Raw genomic sequence first — 7957 nt, 5'->3', positions numbered from 1 at the left:
TGGGTTACTTATTATGTTCTTTTCCAGAAATTTAGTGTGGTATCCATCTATACAGAGACCATCTATTTTCTTCCTATTAAAACCACTAGAAATAATATTGGGTTTTCTTCACATTTTCATCACCAGTGTTCCTAATAATCATATTAATAATAGTAACAAAAAATTGTGAAGTGTCTGACAAATTAGCAGGAGGTAACAAGCTTCATCATATCTGCACAGTTTGGATGAGACTTTATAATAGTCAACATGAAAGGCAGAATAGTAGCCTAATAACAACGTCAGACCCTAAACCCATATTTGGGGAATATGTCACTCTACATAACAAAGTGATTAAGGCTGTAGATTTAAGATGAGGAGGTGATCATGGATTATCCAAATGGGCCCAAGCTAATTATGCAAGCCATCAAAAAACAGAGACCTTTTCCCAGCCATGGTCAGAGAGATGTGACCACTGAAGAAAAGACAAGGGTGATGCAGAGGGTTGGACAGGAATCCACCATGACTCGATTTAAATCAAAGGGAGGGACCATGAGCCAAGCAATATAGGCAGTCTCTAGACACTGGGAATAACCTTATCTGACAGCCAGCAAGGGTATGGGGACATCATTCCTAAAACCACAGGAAGTAAATTCTACTGGTTACCAGTGTGAGGAAGGGAAAGATTTCTGTCCCAGAACTTTCAGAAAAGAGCATAGTCCTTCCCACACTGCAAGAGCAGCCCTGTGAGACACAGTGTAGACATCTGACATCAAATGTAAAGCTGTTTGAAACATTTTTGACATTATATTTATGTAATATAAATATATTGTTTTAAGCTTCTAGATTGGTGGCAATTTATTATAGTAACAAACACTAACGGGGTGACATGTAATGTGTCTTATATGTGTTTTTAATAATTAATTCGCTAATTATGTTATGTCTAATTAATTTAGTATAATCATGTGATACTTGGGATAATTCCTGGTCTTTGATTTATATACATAACCCATCCCTATGACTTGATATCAAAACTATATGCTGGTCTTTGGATATTCACAGAAGCAATAATGGATTTAAAGATGTAATTCTTTGACAAGATAAGCAGAATAATGGGAATTAACCCTGGATTCAGTGAATGTGTAGTGGCTGTAACTTCAGTTTCTAGCCAAAGGCAACTGTGAGCTAACTTAGAGAAAGCCATCAAGACTGTTTATTAAAAAAAAAAAAGTCTCTTGTATAACCAGAGAAATGAAAAGTTGTGCTGCAATTGTGTACAATGAATCAAAATGCATTTTGCTCTCATATGTACCTAATTGAAATAAATAAATTAATTAATAATTTAAAAAACCTCTAGTCTTCTCAAAATCAGATTTTTTTGAAAAATCTGGTTGCTTGAAAAAGCTAATTAATTTCAAAGTTGGAGTTAGAGAGCTCAGCAAGGACAACCATTCCCAATTGCTTTTTGGTCCATAGTAGCATTTACATTGGTCCCTGAAATACCAGTAATTTCTGAGTGCTTTATGTTGGGCCAGTAGGGATGCAATGTGCCCGGTAAACTAGGAATTAGCCTTGTGAGGCACTAGTGAGGATTACTCTGGTCACCCTAACTAAATTGCAACTTTCTCAACATCACTCATTCCCCACAATTTTCTCCTTAGCACATGTCACAGTGCAACATAAATGTAATAAGAATCTGACTCCGCCGTATCTTGAAGACTGCTTGCTGACAGGTTAAGAGTCTCACTTCTCACTCCTCTTGGGCCCAATAGCTGGGCAAGCTCATGAGAAAGTGGGAGGGCTCCTTCCTTTGGCACCAGCAGGAAATTCAATCCATGTAAGATCCTACTCACGTGCAAACTTACCTGACTCTCATTCCTACCCTCTTGCTTTCTCTCAAGCTACTTCAGACCTGCCAGTGTCCTGCCTGTAGATCTCTGTATGTTCCCTGTTTATGTTTGTGAGTGATGCCATTGGTCTCAATATTCCAACCAAATTTGGGATGCGACTTCCTCCCAATTTTGCAGGGTAACTATGTAACAAAATACACTCCCTAATGTATCTATGATCTGATTATCAATTTCATGAGAGAAACTATTCTCTATGGTTGCTCACTGTATCTCGAATGAAGTATATAGCTGACATAAGTCACTCAATCAGTTGGGGTGGTGTGAAAGATAGAGAAAATAATTTCATTCTTAGTATACTAGGTATTCGGGAATGAAGACCTTAACCATTCACTTATTTCTTTCGTGATAAAATAGTCAATCAAAATTAAATGAACTCACAAAATCCCACCTTTCCCCTCTCCTCAATTATTGAAAGTCAGCTACACTCTAGCAACTAGGGTATAATGGAAAGAAAGAGAAACTTGCTATCTATCATGAATTTCATTTATTTAAAAATATTTTTTTCTTTCCATGAATGCCACTGAGGAGAAATTATTACTAAAGTCTCTCTCATATGGCTATCATGTCTACATCAGGGTCACTTAAAGAGCTCAAAGAGGTTCACCCTTGAAATAACCTGTGGAAATCTGAGGAGCCATTTTAAGCAATGAGAACACTCATAGACTGTGTGGTAGTAAGAGATCCAAACTGCAAGCCCTCCTTAGACTTTGGGTTGTCACATAGGCCACTGTAGAAGGAGGTGGATGCCACCATGAACGCAAGGCCACAGAAGAAGGATGGAAGAGCTGTAGAGCCAAAGAGGGCTATTTCTAGAAGAGACTCCAGAGGCCAGGTACCCACTTAATTTTGAAAATCTTTGTTATTGGCATTAAAAAGATGTTGAAGAACATCGCCAATGAGATTATTTTGAACAATGTCGGGAAATAGAAGTGACTGAAATTGTGACTAACTCAGACACAGGAACGAAGAAGGGCTTTACTTTTTGAACCTTTGAATACCACAACTTGGTGGGAAAAAATGTTCAGAAATACTGTCTTGTAAATGGCTACAACTGTGAAGTGAGGAAAACTCTTAGTGAAGTAAGAGATGGCAAATGCTTCATCCAGCCACAGGTATTGAAGTGGTTCTGGAAATTCTGATGGTGGTCATGGAGGTAGTTTTGGTGGCAATGTCAACCTTGTTCATAGAGGAATCTCCAGTGGTCATGGTGACATTACCAACAGTGACAGTAGGGATGACTACAATGGATTTGGTAATGATGGTGGTTATGGGCCGGGAACCCTAGTTGTTCTGGAGAAAGCAGAAGCTATGGAAGTGGTTGACAGGGCTGTGAACACCAGGGAAGTGGTTTTTAATGGTCAGAGTGGAAGCTAAAGCAGCTGTGGTAATGGTAGAGGAGAAGAAAAATTTGCTAAAGGTAGTGGAAGCAGTTGTGGAGGTGTGATTGTTAGTTATTTTGGCAATTAAAACAAGTAATCTTCAAATTTGGGGCCCATGAATGGAAGAAACTTTGGAGGTGAAAAGTTCTGGCCCCTGTGATGGTGGAAGCCAATACTTCGCCAAACCATGAAATCAAGCTGTCTATGATGATTCCACCAGCAGCAGCAACTACAGTGGTGGTCAAAGGTTTTATGTACTGTCAGAAAATAAAACTTAGCAAAAAAGGAGAGCTAGAGAAGTGATAGGGAAGCCTCAGATTATAACAGATCTGTGAACGCAGCCAAGCGCAGTGACAGAAAGCTTTTGCTGCGACAAAGAAGATATGTTTCAAACAATACTCATGTGTATGGGGCAAAAATTCAAGGACTGTATTTGTGAATCATTGCATAGCATGTTATTTTAGTTTCTGTTCTGGGGAAAAGGTTAAGCACTCCAACAAGACTTTATTGCAGGTTTTTTTTTTTTCTATCTATGCTGTTCATTGTCAAATGTAACGGTCTGATATGTGTATTTTTTAAAGGGTGCTGTGTATACTTAGTTTACTCTGAAGCCATGTTGGTAAGCATCCTTAAAAACATGAAGTTAGAATTCCTTCAGGGTTGTGTTAGTCGGATTTTCATTACTGTCACAAATACCAGCGATAATCAGCTTATAAAGAAAAAAGGCTTATTTTTACTCACAGTTCTGGAGATGTTAGTGCAGATCAGTTGGCACTGTTGCTTTTGGCCTACGGTGAGGCAGCACGTTGTGGTGGCAACACGTGGCAAACCATTTACCCCATGGTTGAGGCACAAAGGAGAAGAAACAGGATCACACTGTGGTATCACACTCCCCTTGTAGGGTATCTTCAGGTAGGCTCCACCTCTTTAAGTTTCTACTACCTCCCAAAAGTGCCACTCTGGGGAATGTATCTCTAACACATGGGGCTTTGGGAGACACTGAAGACACAACTATAGCAAAGATGATGCTAACCAAACTCTATTAAAATTTATTTGTAACCTGCTTGGACAAAGAAGCCATTGTCTTCAGAAACCTTGGTGTAGTTCAACTGACAGCTACTGTTGTGATTTTTCTGGAGTTTGCTATCAAAAGGGTGACCCAAGAACAGGTACTGAATTATTATGCAATAAAAATGATTCCTAGCTCATCCTATTCAATACATGTAAATTGAATAATGGTACCTGATAAAAATGATTGATGGGAATGAAACTTGTGTGTCATCAATTATCATGGGACACATGATTTAATTCTCTTTAAAGAAAAAAAAATTAAGCATTATGTTCCAGGCAGTGTTATTAGTACCAGGGTTCTTGTAATTAATAAGACAAATAAAAACCTTGATCTCATGGACCTATTTATACTATAGTTGTCTTTTGAATATATTTATCTTTTTTGCAAAGTAAAGATATTCAACTCTGTATTTAACCTGCATACATAACTCTGCACACAACCTAAGAACCCATTTTTAAACATTAAAAATCAACTCTACATAGTTTCCTCAAAAATAATATTTATTTTAAAATATATTACCCCAAATCAATGCAGAAACAACTGGAGCAGAAACCACACTATTTTCACCACAACTTCCCCTCTTCCTGTCCATGCGAGAAGACCATGATATTTTTAAATTTTTTATTATTTTTTTAAAATTTATATATGACAGCAAAATGTATTACAATTCATATTACATATATAGAGCACAATTTCTCATATCTCTGGTTGTATTCAAAGTATATTCACAACAATTCAAGTCTTTATACATGTACTTTGGATAATGATGACTATCACATTCCACCATCAATTTTAACCCCCTACGCCCTCCCTTTCCCTCCCACCCCTCTGGCTGGAGTTTGTCTATTCCTCCCATGCTCCCGCTCCTTACCCCATTATAAATCAGTGTTCTTATATCAGAGAAAACATACAATAAGATTTCATTTCACTCCAGTCAGAATGACAGCTATTATGAATACAAACAACAATAAGTGTTGTCGAGGATGTGGGAGAAAAGGCACACTCATACATTGCTGGTGGGACTGCAAATTGGTGCAGCCAATATGGAAAGCAATATGGAGATTCCTTGGAAAAATGGGAATGGAACCATTTGATCCTGCTATCCCTCTCCTCGGACTATACTCAAAGGACTTAAAACAGCATACTACAGGGACACAGCCACATCAATGTTTATAGCAGCACAATTCAAAATAGCTAAACTGTAGATCCAACCTAGATGCCCTTCAGTAGATGAGTGAATAAAAAAAATGTGGCTTATATACACAGTGAAATATTACCCAGCAAGAAAAGGGGATAAAGTCATGGCATTTATAGGTAAATGGATGGAGTTGGAGGAGATAATGCTAAGTGAAGGTAGCCAATCCCAAGACCATGATTTTTGCACTCAATGTGAAGACCATATGGATGAATTCTGACAAATAATGGGGAAAAGAAATTAATGATAATCTACTTCTAATCCTCGCTTTAAAAATTACCAATGCAATATTTTTAACCCTCTTTGAAAACCTTGGAAGCCATGGGTATAGATAATTTCACGATAAAGTACTAGCTATCTGAACCAATGGGTCACACTTTGGAAAAGAGCCATTGAGGATAACTCTCTCATGAATGACTAGCACATAATCAAGAAATTTAAATAAAAATGTTGTGTTAAGACTTTGAAATGTAGATGTTAAACTGTTATTGCAATAGAGCCCAAGAGTAGCCAAAGAGGTCAGGAAAATGGTATTTATTTACTGCCTATTTTTATGCCCAATACAATTGTTGGCTATACTGTCTCTAATGACAATATTACTTGATGTCAGAAGCTATTTTAGCCACTCACCATTTTTAAGAATATTATTAAGAATAATTAGCACACATATAAATAAATCTTTTTTCCACACCTCGCTAATTTTTACACTGTAATATCAACACATCCATTCATCATTAACTGCTTTGGCTGCTCAGTTTAAGTAGATGAAATGTTGGATATCTATAAAAACAAAACAAAAACCTGTCACTCAATATTTCACTCTTCTTATAAAGAGGAGAAAATAAAGCTACTACCTTAAATATTTCTATTGCCCAGTTGGCTTCCTTCTCGCTTGTCACCAGCTGCAGGGAATTGCTTTCTAAATGACTAATTAAGACTGGTGTCCTGAGGTACCCAGCACTCCTAAGTGATAATTACTGAAATTAAAAGCCAAAGACCAACAGGCTTTAAAGTGTTTAATGGGGCAAAGTAACAAGGCTGATGTATGAACTTCCCTAGGCTTGTAGTAGAGATGGCCTAGGAAATGTTCGAGAAACTAGTTTACCAGGAGACTCACATTCAATTAATGTTGCTCAAGAATCAAGAAGTTCAGGGAGTCATTGAATCCACATTCCTATTTCAGGGGGAGTAGGTAAAGAACAGAGAGAGACCTTTGAAATGGCAGCTCTTACAGATAAGTCCATGGAAATTTTTCCACCAATTTTCTTTAAACCCATATTTCCATAATGATGGGGTATCTTCATAGTGAACATGTATTGAATTAACATTACTTACCCTAGGAATATACCTTGGCTCCAAGTTTGGGCACCAATGCCTTGGTCTGCTAGTACAGATTGATTGAAATTATTATTATTATTATTATTTTTTTTTTTTTGGTAACAGGGATTGAACCCAGAGGCACTTAACCATGGAGCCATGACCTCAGTTTTGTTGTTGTTGTTGCTTGTTTGTTTTGTTTTTTGACACAGGGTCTCCCTAAGTTGCTTAAGCCCTCACTAAATTGCTGGGGCTGGCTTTGAACTCGTGATCCTCATGCCTCAGCCTCCCAAGCTGCTGGGATTACAGGCATGTGCCACTGCACCTGGCTTGATTGAATTGTTTGAATATTAGAAGAAATTAGGAATTGGCATTTAGAAATGCTAATATGTTTGCCTTCACTGTTTAAGTTAGGATATATGTAAACTGTGGGTGGACATCTTTTGCTGTGTGTATGAAGAAGAAAAATCTCTGAACTACAAAGAGAGAACACTGAAAAAATATCAGGGAAGATGTGGAAATGAGGGAACACACAGTTCCAGAGAAAGGGACACCATTTTTCCTCTTGTTGCTGTTTCTGATAACTAGATTTCTCTGACACTGAATATGGGGGTAATAAGGTCCATTAGATGGTCAGTTTTTGTCTAAGGAGTTGAATAACAACAAAGCACTAAGAAACAAGTAGATAGTAGAGGATAGGAAAGGTAGTAGAATACAACAGTTACTAATATGGCATTATGTAAAAATGTGGATGTGTTACCGATGTGATTCTGCAATCTGTATTTGGAATAAAAATGGGAGTTCATAACCCACTTGAATCTAATGTATGAAATATGATATGTCAAGAGCTTTGTAATGTTTTGAACAACCAATAAAAAAAATATAATTAGCTTAAACTCAATATCTAAGATTATCTTGTATCATCTTTCTAGTATTAAAAAAAAAAACTCAGTTTTACCTATTCTTTGCCATAGATCAACTAGGCTCTGAGGTATAAAATGAATAATTCCTGAATGTAGTCACCACAGAACATCCACTTTGGCAAATTCCATGAAAAAAAAAAAAATATTGTGACCAGACACCATAGGTCTCACTGTTATTTGTGTGA

This window comes from Marmota marmota, unplaced genomic scaffold, assembly GCF_001458135.2.
Source record: "Marmota marmota marmota unplaced genomic scaffold, marMar, whole genome shotgun sequence".
NCBI lineage: Eukaryota > Metazoa > Chordata > Mammalia > Rodentia > Sciuridae > Marmota > Marmota marmota.
Note: the sequence above shows the minus strand (reverse complement) of the source record.